Source organism: Myotis daubentonii, chromosome 5 (assembly GCF_963259705.1).
Source record: "Myotis daubentonii chromosome 5, mMyoDau2.1, whole genome shotgun sequence".
Lineage (NCBI taxonomy): Eukaryota > Metazoa > Chordata > Mammalia > Chiroptera > Vespertilionidae > Myotis > Myotis daubentonii.
This window is the reverse complement of record NC_081844.1, coordinates 96,192,317-96,206,088: the sequence shown is the minus strand read 5'-3', so window position 1 is coordinate 96,206,088 and position 13,772 is coordinate 96,192,317.

Below are 13,772 nucleotides of genomic sequence, written 5' to 3'. Positions count from 1 at the left end.
TAAAGGGACATGAGTCAGGAACTTGCCCCTTTTCCTGATTCTAGACTCTTGTCTCTCCTGTGTGAGATGATTCCTAGAACTGGTACAGCCATCTTGTCACCACTTAGAAAGCTACCAACACACAGTATAGGAAGATGCTAGATATCTTTTGCTCCTGGGATTAATCAACCTTGGAACTGTTCTACCTCTGGAATTCTTGCTATGTGATAAATTATAAAATAAACCCATATTCTTTAAGCTGATTTTAGTTGAACCTCTGAGAAAGTTATAAAGCACTGTTAGACACATATAGTTATCACTACACAAACACACCTACTACAGGAAAGAAAAAGATAACCTCTCTCTGAGGATTTTTCTTACAATAGCAAAAAATTACCCAGATGTCTCAACCTTTTTCTCTCCTCCCCCAACTTCTTCTCAATTCTAATTGGGCCAGTAACAGGCCACATGTCCTTTGTTGAACTAATCACACACTAGAGGAATTGAATTACCCTAAATACAATTAGACCCATGCCTGTGATCTGGGACTGGGATCATCTGTGTCTGAGGTAACTGGCTGCTGCAAGAGGGGTGACTGCCTGAATAAAATGAGTTCTGTTAGGAGGAGTGGGCTGGATGTTAGATGTGCATCCTGCATATTACTGTGTGCATAATGTGTACTGGACTTGGGACTCCCTAGTGATAGGAAGTGTTAAGAACAGTTCTACTTCAATAGTCAAAGTCTGTATCTTATTTTTAGAATCTCAAAACCTCTTAAATCTAAGCCAAGTCATAAGATTTCTAACAACTCTACTTGGGCTCAAGTCCAAATGTGGATTTTGCTAACAGCGATCTTATCTGAAGTAAGGTCGAAGCAGGTTATTCCCACCTCCCACTAACTTTACAGTTAGAAACAATTTGTAAGCATACTGGTATATTCAGGAGTACTTACTTGCTTCCAGGCATGTTTCTAATACTCTCATTTCCAATCAAACTTTTCTGAACCTAGGTCATCAGACTTCCTGGAGCCAAGAGAACCATTCCCCAAACTGGAAAGAGCTTTTCTCCTTTGGAGGTGGTATGATACACTGGTTAAGATGGGGTTCAAATCCATGATCGACCACTAACTAGGTGGTCCTTAGAGAAGGTACTTAACCTCTCCATGCTTTCATGTGCTCAACCATAAAATGTGAATGATAACCATAGTTCCTACCTCTTAGGGTTATTTACGTACTACATACATTAGTGCATGAAAAGAGCTAAGCACAGAACCTGGGAAATGAAAGTTCTCTTAATAAGTATTAGCTGTCCCTATGTTTCTCTCTCCATGTCCATCCTTCTTCTCTCTCTTATTGCATCATTCCAGAGCTACATCATCACCATTAGCAGGGCTAATTGATTAATCTTCTGGCTGGGTGTTGTCAGTTAAACAAATAGCCTGATTTTTTCCCCATTTGGTTAGACTAAGTCACTATTTGGTATAATAGTGAACTTGGCCAATTAAAAAATTTTAAAACATATATTTACATGGTAATACTCTCCATCCTGAGCTTTCTCAGGGGTCCTGGCACTGACCTTTCTGAGCCAGGCCTCTGGAGTCCAAGTGGTTCCATTTTCTTTGGGCTGCTTTCCTGGCTTTGAGCCAGTTCCTCTCCACAGCCTCAGAAAGCCTAAGCTTCAACAGTGCCTTGGGGACCCAGCTTCATTGACTCACAAAATCAAAATATACAAATTCCCCTTTTAAACTATGATATATAACTGGGAGAATATTGCCTCTGCACTGCATTAGGGCCCGCCCTATTACCTTATGGAATTACCCACAGTGGCAGAAATCCATTCACCTGATCCACTGGTACCCTGGGGGCGGCTCAGATAGCATAAAGCCAATTGATAGATGTATATTTGATATATATTTTATGCCTGGAATTTATGTCTTTTCGTGTTTCATTTGCCATTCTGACTCACTTTATGCCACAGGAGAACTAGAGAAATTTCGAGAGGAACGGAGAAAGAAACGGCAAGGAAGAACAGGGTGGAAATCAAAACAGCCATTTTTCTTCCTGATCTAAAACCTTACACCTGAGCAGCCTGATCAGCTCCAAAACAAAGAGGAAGTGTTCCCTGCCCTCCTCCCCCCAGGAAAGGGTTATGAGAAGAGGAGGAGCTAAATCTGGGAGAACAGGAAAATGCTTTCCCTACACACCAACAGCTGAGCCAGATCCCCATTACTAAGTGTGTGTGGGAGAGGGGAAGGGAAACCGAAGATATAAACAATCACAGGCCTGAAGGTATGCATTTTATTCTATACAGTTATCAAGACCCTGCCACACATTTCAGCTCATTTCACTCTCAAGGTGATCAAGACAGATATTTTCAGCCCCGTGTTTCTGACGGTCCAGAGAGGAGAATGACCTGCCCAAGATCATGGCTTGTGGCACAGCTAGACTTATATCCAGCCTTCTGCCTCTTGAATGTGTGTACAATTGATGATGCATAAGCTTCTACGTACAGGGGGAGAATCCATGGTCACGCACACCATTCACACCCCTACTATGTGTCCTATATTTTCCAATAGCTTATTTTTTTAATATTTATACCAATTTATAACAACATCTCCTCTCTCTCTCTCTCTCTCTCTCTCTCTCTCTCTCTCTCTCTCTCTCTCTCTCTCTCTCTCTCTCTCTTTCTCCTCACCGTAACCCTGTGAAAGTAACACAAGGGACTCTGACTCCAGGAATCATGCTCTTAACCACTCTGCCACACGGCCTCTATCAATTAATGAGTGAAGAAATGAAAGTCTACACCTAAAAGATAAAGTTGGCAATAAGACCAGGTCTCCTATTGGCTCAATAAGGATAGGATCCAGGGAGAGACAAAAATCAACTGACCCAGGCCCTAGTAATTCAGTGTGAACAAGATAGGCATAGTCTTCCTTCTCGCGGAGCTTACAACCAGGAGGGTAAAGCAGATACTCTGCCAGGAACAATGAGAGCAGCTAGCCTTTTTCATAGACTCTCCACTGGAAGAGATAGACGTCATGTAGTCTGGCCCACCTAATACAGAAATCTCGCCCACAATCTCTCCTGTAGAAAGGCATGCAGCCTCTGCTGGAATCCTCTTCCAACAGCAGTGCATTCCAGTTTAATCATGAAGCTCTTCCATATATTGAGTACACATCTTCTGCCCTACTATGAAAGCAACCCTGTGAAAGTAACGCAAGGGTTACTTTCAGCCCTACAACACTGTTCCAAACATCTCTTCTGCAGCTCACAGAGCAGGATCTATCCCTCTTCAGCATAGCAGTCCTTCAGCACCACTGAGGACAGCTTCAAGCGACCCTTGAGTTTCCTCTTTCTGAGACTAAATTTCTTCTCTTCCCATCAAGCATTATCTTGGGCCTTGGCTTCCTAAATTCTTCCCTACGAGGTAGCATGCTGGGTGTTACTGAGTTTGCCAGTGAAGTAAAAAACCAAAAAAGAATTCTTTAAATGGATTCTGACCAACAGGGTTAAGCAGGACTATGATCTACCTTGAAAAGGATCCTGTAGTCCTATTAGTTACTGTATTCATGGTTTTAGTTTTAATACTGATCACACATAATTGGTGCATGTTGCACTCAGATATTTGCCCACATTTTCAAAGACAAAGTTATCAAAGTCACTTTTCTCCCAAACCTCTACTTGGGCAACAGTATTTTGTTTTTTTGTGAGTGTTTTTGTTTTTCATGTTTTTTATTATGACACGCAGGGCTTTCCATTTTCTTCTGTTACACTTAATGTTGGTGAAAGTCAGATAGCATTTTTGAACTTGTTGAATAACCAACCCAGTCTTAGGTTCAAAAAAATTATTTTCATAAGAAATCTATTAAGACTTAGCACTTCATGAGCTGAGTGGTCTTTGCTGAAGACTACAATTATGAAGCAGGATCCCATAATTGGGCGTTTCATATGGAAAATCTCTTCTCTGAAGCTCCTTGTTCCCTCACCACCAGCTCTAGAATCTATGCCTTGGCTTCCCTCTGGCCCAGCCTTTGTACTAGCAACTCCTGCCCACCTGCCCCTTCTCCACCATCCCAGCTCCAACCACATGTCTCTCTCTTCTATTATGAAAACAACCCAGTGCACCCCTAACTCCAACCAACAAATTTGTTATCTCAATATGCACTGTCGGAAAATAAAATAAAACTTAAAATTTTCTTTTATGTAACAGGCCTACCCTTCTCGGTGTAAATGCATGTAGTAAGATGGTAATCAGTATTCAGAAAATATTTACTGAGCACATACTATGGGCCAGACACTGAGCTCCTTGAAGGATGCAGTGATGTTCAATATCAGATATGATCCCTGACTTCATGGCACTTACCATCTAAGATAGACAGCAATCAACTAAACATACAGCCAATGTACATAACAAGCGCTGTGAAGGGAGGACACCTCCATGTAATTGGAGGATTTGCTGCCACTGGGTCAGGGAGGGGTTCTCTTAGCAAGAGGTAAATGAGCTGAGAGTAAGGAAGAGGGAGGATTAACAAGAGTATTCACTAATTTACAATTCTAAAGAACTGGAAACAACATAAATGTCTACATAAAGGAATCAGTTGCAGCAGATGCACATGACAGGCTACTACAATTCCTTTAAGGATTAAATTATTGATGCTAAAATATTACAAAGATTTAAAAACTTGCAAACCAACCTAATTTTAAAAATATTAATGTAAAAAAACCTTAACTATAATGTTAACAATGAGAATCCACAGCGCATTATGCAAATTGATTCATTCCAGGAATTCAAAAGTATTTCTATCTTAAAAGCCCATTAATAAAATTCATCATATAAATAGGTCAAAGGAGAAAAATATGATTACCAAGAAAACTGTCAAAAGCATTTGATAAAAGTCAAATGCACTTCATGCTTCAAAAAAAGAAAACCCTTACTTTTTGAAAAAGGACATACATATTCCCCCAAATTACAAATTATGCTAATCAGTGAAACACTAGAAGAATCCCCACTGAAGTCAGCAATATGACATGGGGACAGTCTCACATATTTGTTATTTAATATTGTTCTAAAAGTACCAGCCAGTGTATGTAAAATCAACAAAGTGAGGGATGCAACTTTTAGAAAATGAATACACAATTATCATCATTTGCATATGATAAAGTGATACTTGGAAAACAAAAGAAAAAATAGAAACAGAAACGCATGATGAAGTTGCCATTTACAAAACAATATACAAAAGTCAATACTGGTCTTATAAACTAACAATAACTACTTACAGAATATAAAAGAAAAGAATCCCATTCACAAAAGCAAAAAAAAAAGTTAGAGCCTAAAACAGCCGTGGGCAAACTACAGCCTGCGGGCCGGATCTCGGCCCATTTGAAAAGAATAAAACTAAAAAAAAAAAAAAAAAAAAAAAAAAGACCATACCCTTTTATGTAATGATGTTTACTTTGAATTTATATTAGTTCACACAAACACTCCATCCATGCTTTTGTTCTGGCCCTCCGGTCCAGTTTAAGAACCCATTGTGGCCCTCAAGTCAAAAAGTTTGCCCACCCCTGGCCTAAAACATGAAATAAATATAACAAAAATGTAGTGTGACATCAGAAAAATATAAAAATAAAATTACTGAGAGGTACAAACAAACAAATAATGAAGAAACATAACTTGTTCTCAGGTAAAAAGTCTCAATATTATAAAAATACCCATTTTCCACAAGAAATCTGTAAAAAAAAAATCAATGGAATCCCAATAAGATTGAGAGATGATTACAAAAGTCACTTTTGAAGAGACTATTCACAAATAAAGTGAAAATAGCCCAGAAAATCTGAAGAGAAAAAAAAGTAATGAGAAGTGGTTTGTCTTATAATGTGTGTTATACATATCAAATATATTATAAAGCTGCAAATTAAAATGTTTGATCTAAAAAAATAGACAGATAAATGATACAGACAAGATAGAACAGAAATAGACTTAAATATGCATGAAAATTTAACATGTAATTAAGAAAACATTAGAGTGATCATTTTTAGAAACTAAATACCAAAATCTGAAGGGTACAATTAAAGCACAGATCAGTAGTCAAGATGAAAGGATGAAAATAGATTAAACAGGCCCTGGCTGGTGTGGCTCAGTTGGGTGGATGCCATCCCGTGCACCCAAAGGGCACATGCCTGGGTTACAGGCTTATTCCCCAGTAGGGGGCGTTCGGAAGGGAGCCAATCAATGTTCCCTTTTCACATTGATGGTTGTTTTCTCTCTCTACCCCTACCTCATTCTCTAAAAATCAACTTTTAAAAATCTTAAAAGAAAATAGACTAAACCAATTCAAAAGTTTGAAAAAGAACAAAATAAACCAAAGCAAAGCAGAAGGAAGGAAATAAATAGCAAAACCTAATGCTTTAGAAGAAAGAAAAAGGTAAAACTAATAAATAAAAATCTGGATCCTTCAAGAAATCAACAAAACAGACAAACCACTAACTCACTTAAGAAAATAATAAGAGAAAAGTACAAATACACTAAATAAGAAATAGTAAAAGGTAAACAGAAAACTGAAAACATCATTAGAAAATATTTTGTATGATTCTGCACAAAAATGTGGAAGCCTAAATTAATGGATAATTTTAAGAAAGTACAACTCACCATATTGATTCCAGTAGACAAAGCTTGAATAGGTCCATTTCCTAGAAGAAAAAAAAGAAAATTATCAAAGCCCAACCACAAAACAAAACAAAACAAAACAAAACAAAAAACACAAGCAAACAAAGCAGTAAACCTTAATGACTACATCCAGAAACTAGACCTTAAAAGAAAACATAATCCCAATGCTACCTAACCTATTCCAGGGAATGGAAAACTTCCCAACTGCTTTCATATGGCAACTATAACATTAATAACTGAATCTGGAAAAGGTTGTACCCCAAAACTACAGATCAATTTCACTTGTAAATATGGATACAAAAAGAAACAGACTTTTAGCAAATACAATCAAATAACCAATTGAAATAATGCTCCAGCGCTGCAAGGAGAGTTCAGTGGGAGAAGACTTACTAATAGAACTCACCATGCTAATAAATCAAAGGGGAAAATCATATGAACCATGGACACTGAGAAGGCACTTGACAGAATTCAAATTTGTATGAAATTTGCAAGGATGTGAATTAAGAAAAAAATCATTTAAAATATAGGCATCGCTAAAAACATTGGCATTCCTGGGTCTGTTCCCCTTGAAGACAAGGCACATTCCCCCAGGCAATCAGACAAAAGTAGCCCTGCAGTGAACACACTGGATGCAGGTGAGCCTATGAGACCTGAGCAGGTTAAGGGCAGCTGGTGTGTTAGGAAACAGACTATGGTAGCAAAGTATCACTGCCTCAGACTACTTGCAATATGCAAAGGAAAAGGGAAAATATACCTCTTCAATGTTGAAATATGGCTAGATATTTCTACATGCATCATCTAATTTAACCCTCCTCATCACCACCCAAGAAACAGGTAGAATCATCTCTGTTTGTTTTGGTTTTTTTAATCTTCACCTGAGAATATGTTTTTAATGATTTTAGAGAGAAGGGGGAGAGAAAGAGAAACATTGATCGGTTTTCTCCCATATCAGGGACTGAACCCATAGCCTAGGTATGTGCCCTGACTGGAAATGGAACCCACAACCTTTTGGTGCATGAAACGATGCTCCAACCAACTGAACCAACTGGTCAGGGCAATCTATTTCACAGCCAAAATTTTGAGGAGCAGAGATGCTTAGTGACTTACTCCGAGTGAAAAGGATGGGTTTACATTCAAACAGTCTAGTTCACTCTCTTCCTCTCTACCTCTAATTTCCTTATCAGTGATCGTCACTGGCCAAACCCAAAGGTAAGCCAGAGGGCAGGGGAGCAGGGATGCGATCCACATCTCCTGGGTAGGGAACAGGGGGGAGACGTATAAGGTACACATCTGGAGTTCCTGCCACATAAGACATTCAAGGCTTGAAAAAGATATTGCATATAAACATCTCAGCACCTTCTTGGCACTGCTCAAGTTCTCAGCAAATATTGGCCTCCTGAAAGGTGGCTATTACCTTTCATTGGTGAAATGCCCTGAATCAAACAGACTTCATTTTTCAGTCAAAAGCTTGGCTTTTATATTTAAATTTTAAGAACAAAGAGCCACAAAGAAATGACACAGCCGGCCCCATTTATCAATATCCCTGGAAAACTGGTTAAATATTACAAACAAACCAACATCTGGGCAGAGGAGGAGCATGCCGGTAAAATGAGCAACATTGATTTCCCCTCAAAACAACACATTAAAACCATTTTTAAAAGCAGTGCTGACAAGGGACATTTTTACTAAGGCAATATCTTTTGGAGCTGTGGGCTTATTCTGAGAACATGCTCACTGCCCCATATTATAGATGGTAAAGTTCACACTTAATCATTTGGGTCACAAAGACCACCTAAATATGTCAGGAATAATTTCGCATCTATGACCCTTACAGCTGAAAATATAGATGAATGTAATTAACCTACTTCCAAAATTCAGAAAAAAAATCCACTCTATTCTCTCCTAACTTGGGAACATATGGTGTCGGATTACATGGTTGGCACCTGGCTGACTGCTGGGTCCAAGTGTCGCCTTCTAGCACAAACAGGCAGAGGCAAAAAGCCTGCCCAGAGGCGTCGCCAGCCAAATCCAAAATGGGCAGCTCAAGCCACAGGCTTGGCCAGAAACTGCTATTAACATCCTGGTGGAGGAATCAGAGCTCTCAGCACCACGCTTCAGGCCCAGTTTCCCCTCTTGTCCCCTGACCTCCTCCATAAATGTATTGAGAGGGACCCATGAGGTTGGTTTCTCCTTTGACACACTTTGTATTTATCAGCGAAAAGCTGAATTGGCCTCACCTTTGGGGTTGGCCCTGTTACGTTCAGGCATTTTGAAGCAAGTGGATCTAACCAAATGCTTTCCATCCTAATTAAAGGTGTGTGTCGCTCTCCCCACCCAAGCTCCCAAATCCTGGCGTGTTTATATGGAGTGAAGAACATTCACCTCCGACCTAGTGTGAAGAGAGCCAGGGGAGCATCATCAGCCTCCTGGCCTCACTTTTCTGCTCTTCTCTCCCCGGTCTTACTGTAGACGCCCCCCCCCCCCCCCTCCCGCCCCGTCTCTGTGAATCAACTCAAGCTGCCGGTGCACCATGAGGCTAGTGAATCTGGTCCTTCACATCCAAGTCCCCCAAGCTGCCCATTGCAGTACTGAACACCCCTGAATTAAGTTATTCCTTCCTTCTTGTGAACAGTTTGCTCCTCTTTTTGCTTGCTTTTTAAAATGCGCTCACCCGTCTCAGGTTGAATCACGGATAGAGGGCTTATCCACGGCTGCTCTGGGAATTAAGAAACCCCAAGGAACTGGATGGAGCTAGTGCAGTCAGAATGAGAAGCAGCCTCAGGAAGGAGACCAATGGTGGCAGGTGTGTGACTCCCCTGGGCCATCCTCTCACAACAAGCTGGGAGGTGAAAGACATCAAGGAGGAAAGGTCACTAAAGGGATTAAAAATGGGTCTTTTTAGCCAACTAGAAGGATTCCCCCTAAGGCCAAAAAAGAAAAGACCAGCTACATCCACTAGTGAGAAATGGACCCCTCCTACCACTTACCAGTAGAGACTATCTGGCCAGGACAACATAGTGGGATGGAGGACTGTTTTCTTTCCATGACCCTGACTCGGTTGTGGGAGATATCTGCTGTTTGTTTGCCCAGAGTCTACTTCCTGTTTCTTCTGGTAATAACACTCCCATTTCCTTAATGGAAGGTTTCTTTCCAACTCTAAATGGTTGTGATGGGGTTGCCGATCTTAATCCCTTGCCCCACCCCCATCACCACGGATCCAAGTAGGTGAGACAGTTTCTCATTTTGCTGACATAAGTGAATTAATCCTAGGAAGTGGGCATGTACCCAAGCCAGATCAATGAAAACATTCTCTGAGATTTATATAAAACTGGAGTCTAGAGGAGAAAGCATTATTTTGTCTCTGGAGTCACCAAACTGGGAATATGTCAAAATGGAGCTGCCAGGGCCATGTCCTCAGCCATGTAGAGGAAGCCACTATATAGTCTGTAAGAAGAGGTCCAGAGATGGGAAAGGTATGGAGGAGAGAAAAAGAGATGAGGCCAAGGAAATGAGTTGGAGGAGAGATAAAAGAGGAGAAAGACGGGAGAGAGGTTGGGGAGAAAGGTGGGGGGGATAGGAGACTAGAGAGAGATGGGGGAAAGCGAGAGATATGGGAAGATAGAGGATTGGAAACAGAAAGAGAGGGGAGCCCAGCCAGTGTTGCTCAGTGGTTGAGCATCACCTATGAAACAGGAGGTCAATTCCTGGTAAGGGCACATGCCCGGATTGCGGGCTTGATTCCCCAGTGTGGGGCATGCAAGAAGCAGCCGATCACTGATTCTCTCTCATCATTGATGTTTCTATCTCTCTCTCTCCCTCTCCCTTCCTCTTTGAAATCAATAAAAATTTATTTAAAAAAAAAAAGAAAGAGAGGAGAGACATAGTTGTAGAAATGGGTGAGAGAAAGGTGAAGGAGAGAAAATAGAGAGAGTGCAACAGGAGAGAGATGGGAGAGAAAAAATGGGGAAGAGAGAGATGAGATACAGTGTGATGGGGGAGAGAGAGAAAGATGGGGAGGGAGGGATGAAGTAAGAGGTGGAGGAGAGAAATGAGGGAGAGAAAGTAGTAAAAATGGGGGTGAGAGAGAAAGGCCTGGGGAGAGACAGATATGAAGACAGAGATGGGAAGGGGTGGGGGAGATGAAAGACAAAGAAGAGACGACAGAAACCTGAGGACATCTCTTGAGGTCTTGCTTCCAGGTAACTCTTGTAGCTAATTGCATTCTTGTATATTCTAGTTTATAACCAGGTTTGAGTGGGATCTTATTGTTTGCAACCAAGAATGATACCACTCTACTGCCCTTAATCAAATCCAATTCTAATGAAAACTTGGCTCTCAACCGCTATATTATAGAACCCAAAGATGAACTGGAGGTTTCACTGATCACCTCAAACCATAATCACTCTTAGAATCTACCCAGCCAAATTCCATATTTCAAATATGAGGGAAAATGTAAGTTCCCTTCTCCTGCCTGCAGAGAGCCTGTAAATGTCTTAGTTTCTTCTTTCCTACATCCCGATCTAGATCTGGCTATTAGCAACAAATCACCCACCAGAAATAGAAAAGGCACTACTTGGAGGTTAAAAGCAACATTCAGGCAAAAATGATGCTGCACATCATACCAAAAATTAATATGTCCCCATGCAAAATAGCAATGTGTCTGGTAATGCAAAGATTCTTGCAAAGTAGATTAATAACAATCCGATATTATCCTCCTTTAAAAAATGAAAATGTGTGTTTTTTTAAAGAAAAAAAAAAGCCTAAAGTAGCTAAATCTTGTACCCATTGATGGAGCTGATTTACATAGATAGCATTTAACATCCCATCATCATTATCCTATCAGTCTCCTGTCTAATGTGCAAGCCTAAAAACGTTCAATGTGCTTAGAGGTTAAAAAAAAAAAAAAAAAAAAAAAAAGCCCTATATCCACCAGCCAAAATGGTGGTAAATGACAAAATAAAAAAAGGGAAAAAAAATTTAGGCAGGCAGATGAATATCAACTGAGATGAGAAAAAAGCCTGTCTCCCCCCCCCCCCTACTAATATAGTAACCTAAACGACTGAATAAAAGAAAACAAAATATTTAAGGGTGAAATGTGGCTATCAGATGGGGAGAAGGGAAAGAGAAAAGGAAGCTCTATGCTAATAGTCAAGCCTGCCTCTGCTAGAGAACGCTGCTTTGAGTGTGCCGGCCTTGACTTAAATGGAAAGCAAATGTACATGAAACATATTGCGTCCTTTAGAGTCAATTGTGCGAATATCTGCAGATACTTTTTCCTTTAAAATGTTAAGTGAATTTAATTCTGATGAGAAGAACCAGAGCATGCTCTGGGGTGACTCATGTGTCTGTGTGAGAGGGAAGAGAAGGGTGGCCTATGTGCATACCATCCTCACGTTGAGAGCTCCTTCTTGGCCACGGACTTGGCTGTGGCCTTGTAAGTCCTGTGGCCTCTTTAGTGCCCCTGCCAGCATAGCAGGAGGGATGGGAGGCAAAATGAGCCTGGGCATTTGTAAAGCTGTTGACATCGTCACCCTAACCACTAGGTAGGTTTGAACGGCATCCAGATCCCCTGAGAAGAGCCAGAGTTAGGCCAGATGTGTGCAGCCAGGGTGGGTGTGGAGCTACTTTTTAAATCAACTGAAAGAGAGGTTCGTGGAGGCAGAGAGAGAAGAAAAAGGGAAACAATGGAGCATGGAAGAGCAGGGAAGTAGGAAAGAGGAGGAAAGAAGGTAATGATAAAAGAGATAAAGAGGTAATGAAAGGAAAATGAAAACGTTCTTAACCAGACTGGCGTGGCTCAGCGGTTGAGCGTCAACCTATGAACCAGGAGGTCAACCTGATGGGAGCACATGCCTGGGTTGCAGGCTCAATCCCCAGTGTGGGGCGTGCAGGAGGCAGCTGACCAATGATATTCTTTCATAGTTGATGTTTCTATCTTTCTTTCCCTTTCTCTCTGAAATCAATAAATAATATATTTTTAAAAAATAAAAAAGCTCTCAGCCTCCATACACCTGGTTCCTTACCCTGAACAGTTAAGGAACCCAGTCTTCCAAATATGTGCTGTAAAGCCCCATACCCATGCCCCCCGGCACTTGTCACTCACATAACCCGCTGCTCCTTCCTACCGTGCCCAAGTACACATCAGACCCTTTCCAACGCAGCATGGCAGACAATCACTGCTACTGAATAGGACTATGCCACGGATACATAATGCCCCCCACACCCCTGCGTGCCAGTCTTTTCCCACAACCTTCCTGTGTGCCTGCTAGCAACTGGCCCATCAACAGCAGGCCTCGCCTGGAATTGTTCCTGATGAGGCTGAATTTCATTTACAAGAAAAAGGGACAGAAGTCAATTAAATAGAATGTGATACCAAGAGAAGTATGCAAAAACGTCCCCCCCCCACCCCCAAATTTTTAAACTAACAACCTTGGGCCATGTCTCTTTTTGTCCTACCCCACAGTGTGACAAGGCTAAACCAGACACCCCAGGTTCTCCCAGCCAGCAGTCTAGTCGACTAAAGAACAAAGATAAAATACAGTGACAGCTTTTGAATATTAATAGGGCATATCAGCAAGGGTGAGCAGCAAACAGTGGAAGTCATCCACAAGTTCTAAAAGCAGTTCCTAAAAGCCCGAATTCATCTCGTCGCGCCCCACTTAAGAATTCCACTAAGAAAATGAGCCTTTATTTCAGAAATAAACTTCTGAGATGATGAGAGATAAAAGCAGAGGAAGAAACACGGAAGCACCACAGGACCATTCTTCACTCATCTTCTCCCCTCGGGGCCCATCATGATGCCAAGCACATTATACATGCCCAATAAATGTTTGTGGCATGAGTGATGTGAAAAGAAAAAGAATGCTTTAAAATCCACTTCAGGATGGGAAAGGGCCCTGACAACAGGCCGACCCCGAGCAGGATTACAGAAACAGAAAACAGAGTTTGAGGTCATTGAGATCCACTCCAGACATCACCTAGAGGATCCTTGGAGAGTTTTCATTTCTAAAGTAGCCAAGTTTTCTGGGGCACCACAATCCTATCTCTTTTATTCACTCACCTACCTACTCACTTATTTAATCATTCATTCAATAACTATTACTGGTGCCTACTATGTGCCCGGCACTCTG